Below are 18,629 nucleotides of genomic sequence, written 5' to 3'. Positions count from 1 at the left end.
GCACCGATTGAGCAAACATGAGGTCCCCATCAGCCAGGGTATCAAACTTATAGAGCTTAGCAAAAGTGTTTGAAACCGACCAAGTATCCGCTCGGCAAAGTTGAACCGCCGAGACTCCTCGGGCATCGGCCCAAGAAGAGCCCATCTTCCTAGTATAATGGGCCGCCACCGACTTCGGTAACGGCAATCCAGCCGTAGAACGCGCACGCCGAATCGTATCACAGATCTAGCGTGTAACAGACTGCAGAGACGCAGGTGCCCCAATCACGCTGGGAGCATACCGGACAAACAGAGCCTCTGTTTCCCCAATCTGAGCCAGATTGGCGACATAAATATTCAAAACCCTGACTACATCAAGAGATCTTGAAACAGCCAATGCTTAAGAAACCACAGGCATTAAAAAGGCTGGTTTCTGCGAAACACCGAAACCACTTTTAGCAGAACTATTATCCGAGTTCTCAATTCCGCTCTATCCACCTGGAAGATCAAACAGGGGCTCTTGTGAGACCCAGCCACTACTTCCGACATCCGCCTTGCGGACGCCAAAGCCAAAAGTATGACCACTCTCCCAGAGAGAAATTTTAATACAACCTTTCATAAAGGTATCAATCCTTGTGACACAAGAAAACGCAACACCACGTCACGGTCCCACGGTGCCAATGGGGGCACAAATGGAGGTTGGATGTGCAGTACTCCTTCCACGAAGGTCCCAACTTCCAGAAAGGTTGCCAAGTCTTTCTTGAAAGAAAATTTAGAAGGCCAAAACCGCACTTAAATGGAGCCTAACTTTAGGCCAGCAGCCACACCTGCTTGCAAAGAAAGGAGAAGAACGACTCAACAGAAATCTTCCGAAGTAGCCTTCTTGGATTCACACCAAGACACATATTTTCACCAAACCTGGTGGTAAGGCTTTTCCGTTACCTCTCTTCTAGCCTGAAGAAGTGTTGAAACGACTTCACTGGGAATACCCTTTCTGGCTAGGATATGGCGTTCAACCGCCACGCCGCCAAACGCAGCCGCGGTAAGTCCTGATACACTCCCGGATCTTGCTGTAACAGTTCCTCATGTAGAGGAATAGGCCAGGGATCTTCCATGAGTAAATCTTGAAGAACTGGATACCAAGCCCTCCTTGTTTAGACCGGAACAATGGGGGTAATTCCAAGTTGATCGCAGCAGGAATTTTGTTAGCAGTTGGGCAAAACCATGTGCACTGCAGGGGAGGCAGATATAACATGTGCAGAAAGAGTTAGATTTGGGTGGGTTATTTTGTTTCTGTTCAGGGTAAATACTGGCTGCTTTTTTTTTACACTGCAAATTAGATTGCAGATTGAACACACCACACCCAAATCTAACTCTTTCTGCAAATGTTATATCTGCCCCCCCTGCAGTGCACATGGTTTTGCCCAATTGCTAAAACCCCAATGAGGATCGCCTGAACCTTTGTTCTTCTTACGTTTATCACCTTCAGAAGAGTGAAAATGGAGGGGACCCATAGACCGACTGAAAACACCCAAGGTGTCCCGAGGACGTTCACCGCCATAGCTTGAGTGTCCCCTGACCTGGAACAATATCCCTGAGATCTCTCGTTGAGGTGAGACGCCAACATGTCCCATTGAGGCACTCCTCCGAAACTTGTCGCTTCAGTGAAAACTTCTTGATGACGACTGTATTTCTCCCGGATGGAGATCGCGTCTGCAGAGGAATCTATTACTCCGTCGTTCACATCCGGAACGAAGACTGCTAATATAGCGTTTACTAGTCTTTCCACCCAGCGGAAAACTTTTTTCGGCATCTGCCATTGCCGCTTTTCTCCTTGTTCCGCCCTAGCGGCTTACTTACACCACTGCTGTCAAGTCGTCCGACAGACTTAACACGGGCAGATCACGAAGCATATGTTCATTGAAAATAGTTCTTAATTCAAGAAAGCTTATTTCAGACAAGCTTCCCAGCTTGACCTTTTCCTCTGGAAATATTTCCCTTGCAAGGACTGCTCCCCAGTCTCGGAGATCTGCATGCATGGACACCAGGATCTAATCCTGGATTCCGAACCTTCGTCCATCTAGGAGGTGAGAACTGAGCAGACACCACAGGAGCGATATCCTGGTTATTAGGATTATATTCCGGCTCATGTGCAGGTGAGACCCGGACCACATTTCCAACTGGCCCCGTGAAAACCACTCTGGCATTTTAACTGCTCACAGAAAAGGCCTCTTAGGCCGCACCCATCTTCTTTATCAACGGAACAATATTGCTGGATCGCCACAGCAAATCTGATCCGACTCCGGATCCTCAGACCTCTTTCCACAGGAATACACAGAACCTCAACCGTTCAGTATCTACTCTGATACCCACCTCCGACGTCTGCGCCTTCCCCTGTGTTGAAGAACAGTCAGAGAGAAGCAACGATTTGACCTTGTGTCTTGACCTTGCCTTAATCAGGAGAGTGTCCCCGAACAGAATAACAATGGCTCTCACTATTGAAATAATACCATCCTACTGCCATCACTCCGGTGAAATGGCAAAGACAATCCTTGTTTTTTTTGTAAACAGGGACAGCAGGACCACGCCTTGAACCTGACGCAACTCTGGGATGGCGTTGCGTACTACCGGCCCTTCCAGAGGGGAAACGGCAAAATGTATTTGAAAAATCAGTGAGGGAAACCATCTGTAACGCCAGTATGTCCCCCTTTGGATTCTATAATTGACTCACAGGTCCAAGTCCATTCCCGGACTGACTGAAGAGTAGTAAACGAGCTCCAGCCAGATAGACCCAGCGACATGCAGTGGATGTGACAGAACAGAAAACGACATCCGCTTCTGCGAACCTAACGACGCTGCAGAACTCTTACCTTTTCACCGTCCACAAACAGCACCGAAAGGGAAAAAAGAACTGTATCGAGACGGTTAAAATGACTGCATTCCACAACAGAATGCGTCACCAACCGTTGTGAGGGAAACTAACTCACGAAGTTAGACTTACCAGTGGTATTCGCCGAGAATGACTGAACTGAGGCCTTCCCAAAAAGCGGTACACCGTATCAGGGAAAAAATAAGAATTTACTTACCGATAATTCTATTTCTCGGAGTCCGTAGTGGATGCTGGGGTTCCTGAAAGGACCATGGGGAATAGCGGCTCCGCAGGAGACAGGGCACAAAAAGTAAAGCTTTAGGATCAGGTGGTGTGCACTGGCTCCTCCCCCTATGACCCTCCTCCAAGCCTCAGTTAGGATACTGTGCCCGGACGAGCGTACACAATAAGGAAGGATTTTGAATCCCGGGTAAGACTCATACCAGCCACACCAATCACACTGTACAACCTGTGATCTGAACCCAGTTAACAGTATGATAACAGCGGAGCCTCTGAAAAGATGGCTCACAACAATAATAACCCGATTTTTGTAACTATGTACAAGTATTGCAGATAATCCGCACTTGGGATGGGCGCCCAGCATCCACTACGGACTCCGAGAAATAGAATTATCGGTAAGTAAATTCTTATTTTCTCTATCGTCCTAGTGGATGCTGGGGTTCCTGAAAGGACCATGGGGATTATACCAAAGCTCCCAAACGGGCGGGAGAGTGCGGATGACTCTGCAGCACCGAATGAGAGAACTCCAGGTCCTCCTTAGCCAGGGTATCAAATTTGTAGGATTTTACAAACGTGTTTGCCCCTGACTAAGTAGCCGCTCGGCAAAGTTGTAAAGCCGAGACCCCTCGGGCAGCCGCCCAAGATGAGCCCACCTTCCTTGTGGAATGGGCATTTACATATTTTGACTGTGGCAGGCCTGCCACAGAATGTGCAAGCTGAATTGTATTACACATCCAACTAGCAATAGTCTGCTTAGAAGCAAGAGCACCCAGTTTGTTGGGTGCATACAGGATAACAGCAAGTCAGTTTTCCTGACTCCAGCCGTCCTGGAACCTATATTTTCAGGGCCCTGACAACATCTAGCAACTTGGAGTCCTCCAAGTCCCTAGTAGGCGCAAGGCACCACAATAAGCTGGTTCAGGTGAAACACTGACACCACCTTAGGGAGAGAACTGGGGACGAGTCCGCAGCTCTGCCCTGTCCGAATGGACAAACAGATATGGGCTTTTTTGAGAAAAAAACCACCAATTTGACACTCGCCTGGCCCAGGCCAGGGCCAAGAGCATGGTCACTTTTCATGTGAGATGCTTCAAATCCACAGATTTGACTGGTTTTAAACCAATGTGATTTGAGGAATCCCAGAACTACGTTGAGATCCCACAGTGCCACTGGAGGCACAAAAGGGGGTTGTATATGCAATACTCCCTTGACAAACTTCTGGACTTCAGGAACTGAAGCCAATTCTTTCTGGAAGAAAATCGACAGGGCCGAAATTTGAACCTTAATGGACCCCAATTTGAGGCCCATAGACACTCCTGTTTGCAGGAAATGCAGGAATCGACCGAGTTGAAATTTCTTCGTGGGGCCTTCCTGGCCTCACACCACGCAACATATTTTCGCCACATGTGGTGATAATGTTGTGCGGTCACCTCCTTCCTGGCTTTGACCAGGGTAGGAATGACCTCTTCCGGAATGCCTTTTTCCCTTAGGATCCGGCGTTCCACCGCCATGCCGTCAAACGCAGCTGCGGTAAGTCTTGGAACAGACATGGTACTTGCTGAAGCAAGTCCCTTCTTAGCGGCAGAGGCCATAAGTCCTCTGTGAGCATCTCTTGAAGTTCCGGGTACCAAGTCCTTCTTGGCCAATCCGGAGCCATGAGTACAGTTCTTACTCCTCTACGTCTTATAATTCTCAGTACCTTAGGTATGAGAAGCAGAGGAGGGAACACATACACCGACTGGTACACCCACGGTGTTACCAGAACGTCCACAGCTATTGCCTGAGGGTCTCTTGACCTGGCGCAATACCTGTCCCGTTTTTTGTTCAGACGGGACGCCATCATGTCCACCTTTGGTATTTCCCAACGGTTCACAATCATGTGGAAAAACTTCCCGATGAAGTTTCCACTCTCCCGGGTGGAGGTCGTGCCTGCTGAGGAAGTCTGCTTCCCAGTTTCCATTCCCGGAATGAAACACTGCTGACAGTGCTATCACATGATTTTCCGCCCAGCGAAAAGTCCTTGCAGTTTTTGCCATTGCCCTCCTGCTTCTTGAGCCGCCCTGTCTGTTTACGTGGGCGACTGCCGTGATGTTTTTCCCACTGGATCAATACCGGCTGACCTTGAAGCAGAGGTCTTGCTAAGCTTAGAGCATTATAAAATTACCCTTAGCTCCAGTATATTTATGTGGAGAAAAGTCTCCAGACTTGATCACACTCCCTGGAAATTTTTTCCTTGTGTGACTGCTCCCCAGCCTCTCGGGCTGGCCTCCGTGGTCACCAGCATCCAATCCTGAATGCCGAATCTGCGGCCCTCTAGAAGATGAGCACTCTGTAACCACCACAGGAGAGACACCCTTGTCCTTGGATATAGGGTTATCCGCTGATGCATCTGAAGATGCGATCCGGACCATTTGTCCAGCAGATCCCACTGAAAAGTTCTTGCGTGAAATCTGCCGAATGGAATTGCTTCGTAGGAAGCCACCATTTTTACCAGGACCCTTGTGCAATGATGCACTGACACTTTTCCTGGTTTTAGGAGGTTCCTGACTAGCTCGGATAACTCCCTGGCTTTCTCTTCCGGGAGAAACACCTTTTTCTGGACTGTGTCCAGAATCATCCCTAGGCACAGCAGACGTGTCGTCGGGATCAGCTGCGATTTTGGAATATTTAGAATCCACCCGTGCTGTTGTAGCAGTATCCGAGATAGTGCTACTCCGACCTCCAACTGTTCCCTGGACTTTGCCCTTATCAGGAGATCGTCCAAGTAAGGGATAATTAAGACGCCTTTTCTTCGAAGAAGAATCATCATTTCGGCCATTACCTTGGTAAAGACCCGGGGTGCCGTGGACAATCCAAACGGCAGCGTCTGAAACTGATAGTGACAGTTCTGTACCACGAACCTGAAGTACCCTTAGTGAGAAGGGCAAATTTGGGACATGGAGGTAAGCATCCCTGATGTCCCGGGACACTATATAGTCCCCTTCTTCCTGGTTCGTTATCACTGCTCTGAGTGACTCCATCTTGATTTGAACCTTTGTAAGTGTTCAAATTTTTTTGATTTAGAATAGGTCTCACCTAGCCTTCTGGCTTCAGTACCACAATATAGTGTGGAATAATACCCCTTTCCTTGTTGTAGGAGGGGTAATTTGATTATCACCTGCTGGGAATACAGCTTGTGAATTGTTTCCCATACTGCCTCCTTGTCGGAGGGAGACCTTGGTAAAGCAGACTTCTGGAGCCTGCGAGGGGGAAACGTCTCGACATTCCAATCTGTACCCCTGGGATACTACTTGTAGGATCCAGGGGTCCTGTACGGTCCCAGCGTCATGCTGAGAGCTTGGCAGAAGCGGTGGAAGGCTTCTGTTCCTGGGAATGGGCTGCCTGCTGCAGTCTTCTTCCCTTTCCTCTATCCCTGGGCAGATATGACTCTTATAGGGACGAAAGGACTGAGGCTGAAAAGACGGTGTCTTTTTCTGCAGAGATGTGACTTAGGGTAAAAACGGTGGATTTTCCAGCAGTTGTCGTGGCCACCAGGTCCGATGGACCGACCCCAAATAACTCCTCTTCCTTTATACGGCAATACACCTTTGTGCCGTTTGGAATCTGCATCACCTGACCACTGTCGTGTCCATAAACATCTTCTGGCAGATATGGACATCGCACTTACTCTTGATGCCAGAGTGCAAATATCCCTCTGTGCATCTCGTATATATAGAAATGCATCCTTTAAATGCTCTATAGTCAATAAAATACTGTCCCTGTCAAGGGTATCAATATTTTTAGTCAGGGAATCCGACCAAGCCACCCCAGCTCTGCACATCCAGGCTGAGGCGATCGCTGGTCGCAGTATAACACCAGTATGTGTGTATATACTTTTTATGATATTTTCCAGCCTCCTGTCAGCTGGCTCCTTGAGGACGGCCCTATCTATAGACGGTACCGCCACTTGTTTTGATAAGCGTGTGAGCGCCTTATCCACCCTAAGGGGTGTTTTCCACCGCATTTAATTTATCTGATTCAGGAAAAACTACAGGTAGTTTTTTCACATCCCACATAATACCCTCTTTTGTGGTACTTGTAGTATCAGAAATATGTAACACCTCCTTCATTGCCCTTAACAAGTAACGTGTGGCCCTAAAGGGAAATACGTTTGTTTCTTCACCGTCGACACTGAAATCAGTGTCCGTGTCTGTGTCTGTCGACCGACTGAGGTAAAAGGACGTTTTAACGCCCCTGACGGTGTTTGAGACGCCTGGACAGGTACTAATTTGTTTGCCAGCCGTCTCATGTCGCCAACCGACCTTGCAGCGTGTTGACATTATCACGTAATTCCATAAATAAGCCATCCATTCCGGTGTCGACTCCCTAGAGAGTGACATCACCATTACAGGCAATTTGCTCCGCCTCCTCACCAACATCGTCCTCATACATGTCGACACACACGTACCGACATATAGCACACACACACAGGGAATGCTCTGATAGAGGACAGGACCCCACTAGCCCCTTGGGGAGACAGAGGGAGAGTTTGCCAGCACACACCAAAACGCTATATTTTACAGGGATAGCCTTATAATAAGTGCTCCCTTATAGCTGCTTTTATAAAATCACAATTTCGCCAAATTTTGCCCCCCCTCTCTTGATTTAACCCTGTTTCTGTAGTGCAGTGCAGGGGAGAGCCTGGGAGACTTCCTGACCAGCGGAACTGTGTGAGGAAATGGCGCTGTGTGCTGAGGAGATAGGCCCCGCCCCCTTTTCGGCGGGCTCGTCTCCCGCTTAAAAATGGATTCTGGCAGGGGTTAAATATCTCCATATAGCCCCGGAGGCTATATGTGAGGTATTTTTTGCCAAAAAAAGGATTTTCATTGCTGCCCAGGGCGCCCCCCCCAGCGCCCTGCACCCTCAGTGACTGCCGTGTGAAGTGTGCTGAGAGCAATGGCGCACAGCTGCAGTGCTGTGCGCTACCTTAAGAAGACTGAGGAGTCTTCTGCCGCCGATTCTGGACCTTCTTCTCTTTTCAGCATCTGCAAGGGGGCCGGCGGCGAGGCTCCGGTGACCATCCAGGCTGTACCTGTGATCGTTCCTCTGGAGCTAATGTCCAGTAGCCAAAGAAGCCAATCCATCCTGCACGCAGGTGAGTTCACTTCTTCTCCCCTAAGTCCCTCGATGCAGTGATCCTGTTGCCAGCAGGACTCACTGTAAAATAAAAAACCTAAGCTAAACTTTTCTAAGCAGCTCTTTAGGAGAGCCACCTAGATTGCACCCTTCTCGGCCGGGCACAAAAACCTAACTGAGGCTTGGAGGAGGGTCATAGGGGGAGGAGCCAGTGCACACCACCTGATCCTAAAGCTTTACTTTTTGTGCCCTGTCTCCTGCGGAGCCGCTATTCCCCATGGTCCTTTCAGGAACCCCAGCATCCACTAGGACGATAGAGAAACTTCAGTATCTCTCGGAGTTAGCCTCAGCACTTCCCCGACCACATCTCCTGTAGTCGCAGGGCAGCCTGCCGCAATGTTATAGAGTAGAATCAATATAAGAAACATCCCCCATTCACTTTAGGGTAATTCCATCGGATGGCTTTCCAAATATAAACTCCCCCCCATGTGCATGTAATGCAAATAACATCAAAGCATAGAAATAAAATATCACTTAGCTTCCTGTGTACGATCCTTTGTGACAGGGCCCCGTATCGACCAGGAGTTGACTTCCACAGTATTATATCCGCGGCAGGAAAAGAATAATCATTCGGAGTCCTTAATAGGATCTGAGACCAACTCGTCATGGCCGACCTAGAGCTTTATCAACAGAGCGACCAGCACATGAGAAGGAATACTTTTACTTCAGCATCCATTAAGAATCGTAATATGAATATACATAATGTAATACACATATACCCACATATCCTATATATACATATAATCGGATTGTCCGGAACCGTCGGGTCCCTAGTGACATTAATGTGTTCTGAATGTGTATGACCATGTACCGAATGCCCCAGTTGTGGATCTAACAGGAGACCGTATGGTCGACAGAAAACCTAGTATTTGTCGACAGCAGAGAGTAGCAACCAGGCAAAATAACATTCTTGCGACCCCGAGGGGTCCGAGGGAAGTATACATACATAATTTTAATAACACTCCTCCACAAATATTACCATGTCTGTGCTCGAGCTACAGGCCCATGGAACCGTACCATACATATACCTAGAGAGATATATATATATATATATATATATACAGGTGTAAGGCAGTTACAGCATGTTAATTTACACCCAGTAACAACAGATGGTGCCGACAGGGTCACCCACATACTACTGTGTCTCCCATACAGTGTTTACTTATGAAAAACATACAGTACCGACCTGCTGACACTGTATCTGCTGACTTAAGTACCAACAGGCGTCGGCGATGCCGACAGTGATCCCCACAGCTACTTGTGACAGAGCACTCCCGTATGTCGACACATGTGGGCTAACAAACTATAGTGGGTACATCTGACAGGGAACCCACGGACTTATATGCACCACAATAATGATTATACGTCCATTATAGAAAACAGTGATATATTTTTCTCAATATAGCACTAACAACTCTGTGTCCCCCCTCGTTTGTACAGTATACACTTCTTTGGCAGGGATATGAAGAAAAATGGCGCTGAATCTATTGTGAGGACTAAGCTCAGCCCCCTCCCGGCGCGCTTCAGCCCCGTTAAATACATTGCTTTTAAACCGGTGGGGGTCCATAAACAGCACCTACATACTGTATATTTGCTCTTATGCACCCCTCAGAGAGGTACATATTGCTGCTCAGGGCGCCCCCCCCCCCTTCGCCCTGCACCCTCGGAAAGCCGTTGGTGTGTGGGCGCAATGGCGCGCAGCATGACCGCTGCTTTCACTGGCGGGGGTATCAGACACGGTGCCCGGGCACCGAATATTCCACTCTTGCCCGCGTGTTTGACCCTCAGTAACCTACTGCCCAGGGCGCACCCCCCCAGCGCCCTGCACCCTGTGAAGTGCCATTGGTGTGTGGGAGCATGGAGCGCAGCACGACCTCCGCACTGTACCTCCGTTACTGAAATCTTCTGCCGTCACTGAAGTCTTCTGTTCTTCTAATACTCACCCGGCTTCTTTCTTCTGGTTTCTGTGAGGGGGTTGACGGCGCGGCTCCGGGAACAAGCAGCTAGGCGAACCAAGTGATCGAACCCTCTGGAGCTAATGGTGTCTAGTAGCCTAAGAAGCAGAGCCGTTGAACTAAGAAGAAGTAGGTCTGACTTCTCTCCCCTCACTCCCACGATGCAGGGAGCCTGTAGCCAGCAGGTCTCCCTGAAAATAAAAAACCCAACAATAAAGTCTTTAGAGAAACTCAGTAGAGCTCCCATAGTGTGTGTCCAGTCACTCCTGGGCACAGAGTCTAACTGAGGTCTGGAGGAGGGGCATAGAGGGAGGAGCCAGTTCACACCCATTCAAAGTCTTATAGTGTGCCCATGTCTCCTGCGGATCCCGTCTATACCCCATGGTCCTTACGGAGTCCCCAGCATCCTCTAGGACGTATGAGAAATAATAAGAATTTACTTACCGATAATTCTATTTCTCGTAGTCCGTAGTGGATGCTGGGGACTCCGTCAGGACCATGGGGATTAGCGGCTCCGCAGGAGACAGGGCACAAAAGTAAAAGCTTTAGGATCAGGTGGTGTGCACTGGCTCCTCCCCCTATGACCCTCCTCCAAGCCTCAGTTAGGATACTGTGCCCGGACGAGCGTACACAATAAGGAAGGATTTTGAATCCCGGGTAAGACTCATACCAGCCACACCAATCACACTGTACAACCTGTGATCTGAACCCAGTTAACAGCATGATAACAGCGGAGCCTCTGAAAAGATGGCTCACAACAATAATAACCCGATTTTTGTAACAATAACTATGTACAAGTATTGCAGACAATCCGCACTTGGGATGGGCGCCCAGCATCCACTACGGACTACGAGAAATAGAATTATCGGTAAGTAAATTCTTATTTTCTCTGACGTCCTAAGTGGATGCTGGGGACTCCGTCAGGACCATGGGGATTATACCAAAGCTCCCAAACGGGCGGGAGAGTGCGGATGACTCTGCAGCACCGAATGAGAGAACTCCAGGTCCTCCTCAGTCAGGGTGTGCCCCTGACCAAGTATCAGCTCGGCAAAGTTGTAAAGCCGAGACCCCTCGGGCAGCCGCCCAAGATGAGCCCACCTTCCTTGTGGAATGGGCATTTACATATTTTGGCTGTGGCAGGCCTGCCACAGAATGTGCAAGCTGAATTGTACTACACATCCAACTAGCAATCGTCTGCTTAGAAGCAAGAGCACCCAGTTTGTTGGGTGCATACAGGATAACAGCAAGTCAGTTTTCCTGACTCCAGCCGTCCTGGAAACTATATTTTCAGGGCCCTGACAACATCTAGCAACTTGGAGTCCTCCAAGTCCCTAGTAGCCGCAGGTACCACAATAAGCTGGTTCGGGTGAAACACTGACACCACCTTAGGGAGAAACTGGGGATGAGTCCGCAGCTCTGCCCTGTCCGAATGGACAATCAGATATGGGCTTTTTTGAGACAAACGCCGCTAATTCTGACACTCGCCTGGCCGAGGCCAGGGCCAACAGCATGGTCACTTTCCCTGTGAGATATTTCAAATCCACAGATTTGAGCTGTTTAAACCAATGTGATTTTAGGAATCCCAGAACTACGTTGAGATCCCACAGTGCCACTGGAGGCACAAAAGGGGGTTGTATATGCAGTACTCCCTTGACAAACTTCTGGACTTCAGGAACTGAAGCCAATTCTTTCTGGAAGAAAATCGACAGGGCCGAAATTTGAACCTTAATGGACCCCAATTTGAGGCCCATAGACACTCCTGTTTGCAGGAAATGCAGGAAACGACCGAGTTGAAATTTCTTCATGGGGCCTTCCTGGCCTCACACCACGCAACATATTTTCGCCACATGTGGTGATAATCTTGTGCGGTCACCTCCTTCCTGGCTTTGACCAGGGTAGGAATGACCTCTTCCGGAATGCCTTTTTCCCTTAGGATCCGGCGTTCAACCGCCATGCCGTCAAACGCAGCCGCGGTAAGTCTTGGAACAGACATGGTACTTGCTGAAGCAAGTCCCTTCTTAGCGGCAGAGGCCATGAGTCCTCTGTGAGCATCTCTTGAAGTTCCGAGTACCAAGTCCTTCTTGGCCAATCTGGAGCCACGAGTATAGTTCTTACTCCTCTACGTCTTATAATTCTCAATACCTTGGGTATGAGAAGCAGAGGAGGGAAGACATACACCGACTGGTACACCCACGGTGTTACCAGAACGTCCACAGCTATTGCCTGAGGGTCTTTTGACCTGGCGCAATACTTGTCCAGTTTTTTGTTCAGGCGGGACGCCATCATGTCCACCTTTGGTCTTTTCCAACAGTTCACAATCATGTGGAAGACTTCCCGATGAAGTCCCCACTCTCCCGGGTGGAGGTCGTGCCTGCTGAGGAAGTCTGCTTCCCAGTTGTCCACTCCCGGAATGAACACTGCTGACAGTGCTATCACATGATTTTCCGCCCAGCGAAAAATCCTTGCAGTTTCTGCCATTGCCCTCCTGCTTCTTGTGCCGCCCTGTCTGTTTACGTGGGCGACTGCCGTGATGTTGTCCCACTGGATCAATACCGGCTGACCTTGAAGCAGAGGTCTTGCTAAGCTTAGAGCATTGTAAATTGCCCTTAGCTCCAGTATATTTATGTGGAGAAAAATCTCCAGACTTGATCACACTCCCTGGAAATTTTTTCCCTGTGTGACTGCTCCCCAGCCTCTCAGGCTGGCCTCCGTGGTCACCAGCATCCAATCCTGAATGCCGAATCTGCGGCCCTCTAGAAGATGAGCACTCTGTAACCACCACAGGAGAGACACCCTTGTCCTTGGAGATAGGGTTATCCGCTGATGCATCTGAAGATGCGATCCGGACCATTTGTCCAGCAGATCCCACTGAAAAGTTCTTGCGTGGAATCTGCCGAATGGAATCGCTTCGTAATAAGCCACCATTTTTCCCAGGACTCTTGTGCAATGATGCACTGACACTTTTCCTGGTTTTAGGAGGTTCCTGACTAGCTCGGATAACTCCCTGGCTTTCTCCTCCGGGAGAAACACCTTTTTCTGGACTGTGTCCAGAACCATCCCTAGGAACAGCAGACGTGTCGTCGGAAACGGCTGCGATTTTGGATATTTAGAATCCACCCGTGCTGTCGTAGAACTACTTGAGATAGTGCTACTCCGACTTCCAACTGTTCTCTGGACCTTGCCCTTATCAGGAGATCGTCCAAGTAAGGGATAATTAAGACGCCTTTTCTTTGAAGAAGAATCATCATTTCGGCCATTACTTTGGTAAAGACCCGGGGTGCCGTGGACAATCCAAACGGCAGCGTCTGAAACTGATAGTGACAGTTCCGTACCACGAACCTGAGGTACCCTTGGAGAGAAGGGCAATTTGGGACATGGAGGTAAGCATCCTTGATGTCCAGGGACACCATATAGTCCCCTTCTTCCTGGTTCGCTATCACTGCTCTGAGTGACTCCATCTTGATTTGAACCTTTGTATGTAAGTGTTCAAAGATTTCCCATTTAGAATAGGTCTCACCGAGCCGTCTGGCTTCAGTACCACAATATAGTGTGGAATAATACCCCTTTCCTTGTTGTAGGAGGGGTACTTTGATTATCACCTGCTGGGAATACAGCTTGTGAATTGTTTCCAATACTGCCTCCCTGTCGGAGGAAGACGTTGGTAAAGCAGACATCAGGAGCCTGCGAGGGGGAGACGTCTCGAATTTCCAGTCTGTACCCCTGGGATACTACTTGTAGGATCCAGGGGTCCACTTGCGAGTGAGCCCACTACGCGCTGAAACTCTTGAGACGACCCCCCACCGCACTTGAGTCCGCTTGTACGGCCCCAGCGTCATGCTGAGGACTTGGCAGAAGCTGTGGAGGGCTTCTGTTCCTGGGAATGGGCTGCCTGCTGCAGTCTTCTTCCCTTTCCTCTATCCCTGGGCAGATATGACTGGCCTTTTGCCCGCTTGCCCTTATGGGGACGAAAGGACTGAGGCTGAAAAGACGGTGTCTTTTTCTGCTGAGATGTGATTTCGGGTAAAAAAAGGTGGATTTTCCAGCTGTTGCCGAGGCCACCAGGTCCGATGGACCGACCCCAAATAACTCCTCCCCTTTATACGGCAATACTTCCATGTGCCGTTTGGAATCTGCATCACCTGACCACTGTCGTGTCCATAAACATCTTCTGGCAGATATGGACATCGCACTTACTCTTGATGCCAGAGTGCAAATATCCCTCTGTGCATCTCGCATATATAGAAATGCATCCTTTAAATGCTCTATAGTCAATAAAATACTGTCCCTGTCAAGGGTATCAATATTTTCAGTCAGGGAATCCGACCAAGCCACCCCAGCGCTGCACATCCAGGCTGAGGCGATCGCTGGTCGCAGTATAACACCAGTATGTGTGTATATACCTTTTTAGGATATTTTTCAGCCTCTGAGCTGGCTCCTTGAGGGCGGCCCTATCTGGAGACGGTACCGCCACTTGTTTTGATAAGCGTGTGAGCGCCTTATCCACCCTAAAGGGTGTTTCCCAACGCGCCCTAACTTCTGGCGGGAAAGGGTATACCGCCAATAATTTTCTATCGGGGGAAACCCACGCATCATCACACACTTCATTTAATTTATCTGATTCAGGAAAAACTACAGGTAGTTTTTTCACACCCCACATAATACCCTTCTTGTGGTACTTGTAGTATCAGAAATATGTAACACCTCCTTCATTGCCCTTAACATGTAACGTGTGGCCCTAAAGGAAAATACGTTTGTTTCTTCACCGTCGACACTGGAGTCAGTGTCCGTGTCTGTGTCGACCGACTGAGGTAAATGAGCGTTTTACAGCCCCTGACGGTGTTTGAGACGCCTGGACAGGTACTAATTTGTTTGCCGGCCGTCTCATGTCGTCAACCGACCTTGCAGCGTGTTGACATTATCACGTAATTCCTTAAATAAGCCATCCATTCCGGTGTCGACTCCCTAGAGAGTGACATCACCATTTCAGGCAATTGCTCCGCCTCCTCACCAACATCGTCCTCATACATGTCGACACACACGTACCGACACACAGCACACACACAGGGAATGCTCTGATAGAGGACAGGACCCCACTAGCCCTTTGGGGAGACAGAGGGAGAGTTTGCCAGCACACACCAAAAACGCTATAATTATACAGGGACAACCTTTATATAAGTGTTTTTCCCTTATAGCATTTTAATATATATATATATATATATATATATCGCCAAATAAGTGCCCCCCCTCTCTGTTTTAACCCTGTTTCTGTAGTGCAGTGCAGGGGAGAGCCTGGGAGCCTTCCCACCAGCATTTCTGTGAGGGAAAATGGCGCTGTGTGCTGAGGAGAATAGGCCCCGCCCCCTTTTCGGCGGGCTTCTTCTCCCGTTTTTCTGAGACCTGGCAGGGGTTAAATACATCCATATAGCCCCCAGGGGCTATATGTGATGTATTTTTAGCCAGAATAAGGTACTATCATTGCTGCCCAGGGCGCCCCCCCCCAGCGCCCTGCACCCTCAGTGACCGCTGCTATGAAGTGTGCTGACAACAATGGCGCACAGCTGCAGTGCTGTGCGCTACCTTATGAAGACTGAAGAGTCTTCTGCCGCCGTTTCTGGACCTTCACTTTTCGGCATCTGCAAGGGGGGTCGGCGGCGCGGCTCCGGGACGAACCCCAGGGTGAGACCTGTGTTCCGACTCCCTCTGGAGCTAATGGTGTCCAGTAGCCTAAGAAGCCAATCCATCCTGCACGCAGGTGAGTTCACTTCTCTCCCCTAAGTCCCTCGTAGCAGTGAGCCTGTTGCCAGCAGGACTCACTGAAAATAAAAAACCTAACAAACTTTTACTCTAAGCAGCTCTTTAGGAGAGCCACCTAGATTGCACCCTTCTCGGCCGGGCACAAAAATCTAACTGAGGCTTGGAGGAGGGTCATAGGGGGAGGAGCCAGTGCACACCACCTGATCCTAAAGCTTTTACTTTTGTGCCCTGTCTCCTGCGGAGCCGCTAATCCCCATGGTCCTGACGGAGTCCCCAGCATCCACTTAGGACGTCAGAGAAAAAGATATTAAAAAGCGAAGTACACCACTGTAACTCTTGCATTAATTATTAATGTGGTGTAACCTGTTCGAGCCACTCAGGGGCTGTCAGTCTAATACTGCATGGATACACACTCCATAGACAGTGTGAGCATCTGCCACAATAATACGGTATATGTCCAGTGCTGGATTATATTTGTTGACTATTTGACCTGAAATTACCACGTTATTGTCCTTCTTCACTATCTGTTTATCAATTAAGGCGTCAATTCATCTGTGGTTGTGGGTCCTTATTATCTAGTATATATTATAATTGCATGTATTCACAATTCAACAACTGCCTGTACCACCTTTTATTCTGTAGTTGTTGTGTTGCTCTTATAAACTCCCCTTCTTTCATAGTTACCTGGTTGAATTAGGGCTGCACCCCCAGAAACTAAAAACTAATTAAGGTACAATACAATTAGGGTTAATAAGGTGAACCAAATTCATCAATAGTGTGCAGTGTGATACAGTTTTTTTCTCTCTTTATGACCTCTCTATACTAGTCAGCATTAACTGTTTCAGCAATTTGTGTTAAGTAGCCTTTCTGTGGGATAGGACCGGACGGGCTACCCTTCAATCCCCATGAGCATCAATGAGCCTATGACTCTATTGCCAATTCAACGGTTGTCCTTCCTGGGACCACTTTTGGTTGGTACTAACCATGGACTACAGGGAAAACCGCAAACGACCTACCACTTAGAACATGCTCTGACCCAGTTGTCACAATTTGGTCCTTGTCAAAGTTCCTCGGATCCTTGCACTTGCCCATTTTTCTCGCTTCCAACACGTCAACGTCAAGAAGTGACTGTTCACTTGCTGCCTAATATATTCCACCCCTTGACAGGTGTCACTGTAATGAGATAATAAACGTTATTCACTTCACCTGTCAGTGGTTTTAATGTTATGGCTGATAGGTGAATGTGTGTGTTTATGTATGTACTGATCTGACTGATGTAAATGGGTAAATATTCTATGTCATATGCTGAGTAATAATAAGATTTTACTTACCGATAAATCTATTTCTCGGAGTCCGTAGTGGATGCTGGGGTTCCTGAAAGGACCATGGGGAATAGCGGCTCCGCAGGAGACAGGGCACAAAAAGTAAAGCTTTTTCCGATCAGGTGGTGTGCACTGGCTCCTCCCCCTATGACCCTCCTCCAGACTCCAGTTAGGTACTGTGCCCGGACGAGCGTACACAATAAGGGAGGATTTTGAATCCCGGGTAAGACTCATACCAGCCACACCAATCACACCGTACAACTTGTGATCTAAACCCAGTTAACAGTATGATAACAGCGGAGCCTCTGAAAGATGGCTTCCTACAACAATAACCCGAATAAGTTAACAATAACTATGTACAATTTATGCAGATAATCCGCACTTGGGATGGGCGCCCAGCATCCACTACGGACTCCGAGAAATAGATTTATCGGTAAGTAAAATCTTATTTTCTCTATCGTCCTAGTGGATGCTGGGGTTCCTGAAAGGACCATGGGGATTATACCAAAGCTCCCAAACGGGCGGGAGAGTGCGGATGACTCTGCAGCACCGAATGAGAGAACTCCAGGTCCTCCTTAGCCAGAGTATCAAATTTGTAAAATTTTACAAACGTGTTCTCCCCTGACCACGTAGCTGCTCGGCAAAGTTGTAATGCCGAGACCCCTCGGGCAGCCGCCCAAGATGAGCCCACCTTCCTTGTGGAGTGGGCCTTTACAGATTTAGGCTGTGGCAGGCCTGCCACAGAATGTGCCAGTTGGATTGTGCTACAGATCCAACGAGCAATCGTCTGCTTAGACGCAGGAGCACCCATCTTGTTGGGTGCATACAATATAAACAACGAGTCAGATTTTCTGACTCCAGCTGTTCTTGCAATATATATTTTTAATGCTCTGACAACGTCCAGTAACTTGGAGTCCTCCAAGTCACTTGTAGCCGCAGGCACTACAATAGGCTGGTTCAGATGAAATGCTGACACCACCTTAGGGAGAAAATGCGGACGAGTCCGCAGTTCTGCCCTGTCCGAATGGAAAATCAGATATGGGCTTTTGTAAGATAAAGCTGCCAATTCTGACACTCTCCTGGCAGAAGCCAGGGCTAGAAGCATGGTCACTTTCCAAGTGAGATATTTCAAATCCACCTTATTTAGTGGTTCAAACCAATGAGATTTTAGAAAATCCAAAACTACATTGAGATCCCACGGTGCCACTGGAGGCACCACAGGAGGCTGTATATGCAGCACTCCCTTCACAAAGGTCTGGACTTCAGGGACTGAAGCCAATTCTTTTTGAAAGAAAATCGACAGGGCCGAAATTTGAACCTTAATAGATCCCAATT

The 18,629-nt window shown here is 48.6% G+C and overlaps 1 long non-coding RNA gene across 1 annotated transcript in view; it reads right to left on the bottom strand.

Annotated features, from left to right (window-relative positions):
* The window catches only part of LOC135057578 (uncharacterized), a 42,134-nt gene that overhangs the window by 7,564 nt on the left and 15,941 nt on the right, over positions 1-18,629 (bottom strand). The window contains exon 2 of the long non-coding RNA XR_010244216.1: positions 16,989-17,145. This is a non-coding gene — a long non-coding RNA (uncharacterized LOC135057578). The remainder of the gene's footprint in view (positions 1-16,988; positions 17,146-18,629) is intronic.

This window comes from Pseudophryne corroboree, chromosome 3, assembly GCF_028390025.1.
Source record: "Pseudophryne corroboree isolate aPseCor3 chromosome 3, aPseCor3.hap2, whole genome shotgun sequence".
Classification (NCBI taxonomy): domain Eukaryota; kingdom Metazoa; phylum Chordata; class Amphibia; order Anura; family Myobatrachidae; genus Pseudophryne; species Pseudophryne corroboree.
Note: the sequence above shows the minus strand (reverse complement) of the source record. Positions and strands in the feature narration are given on the sequence as shown.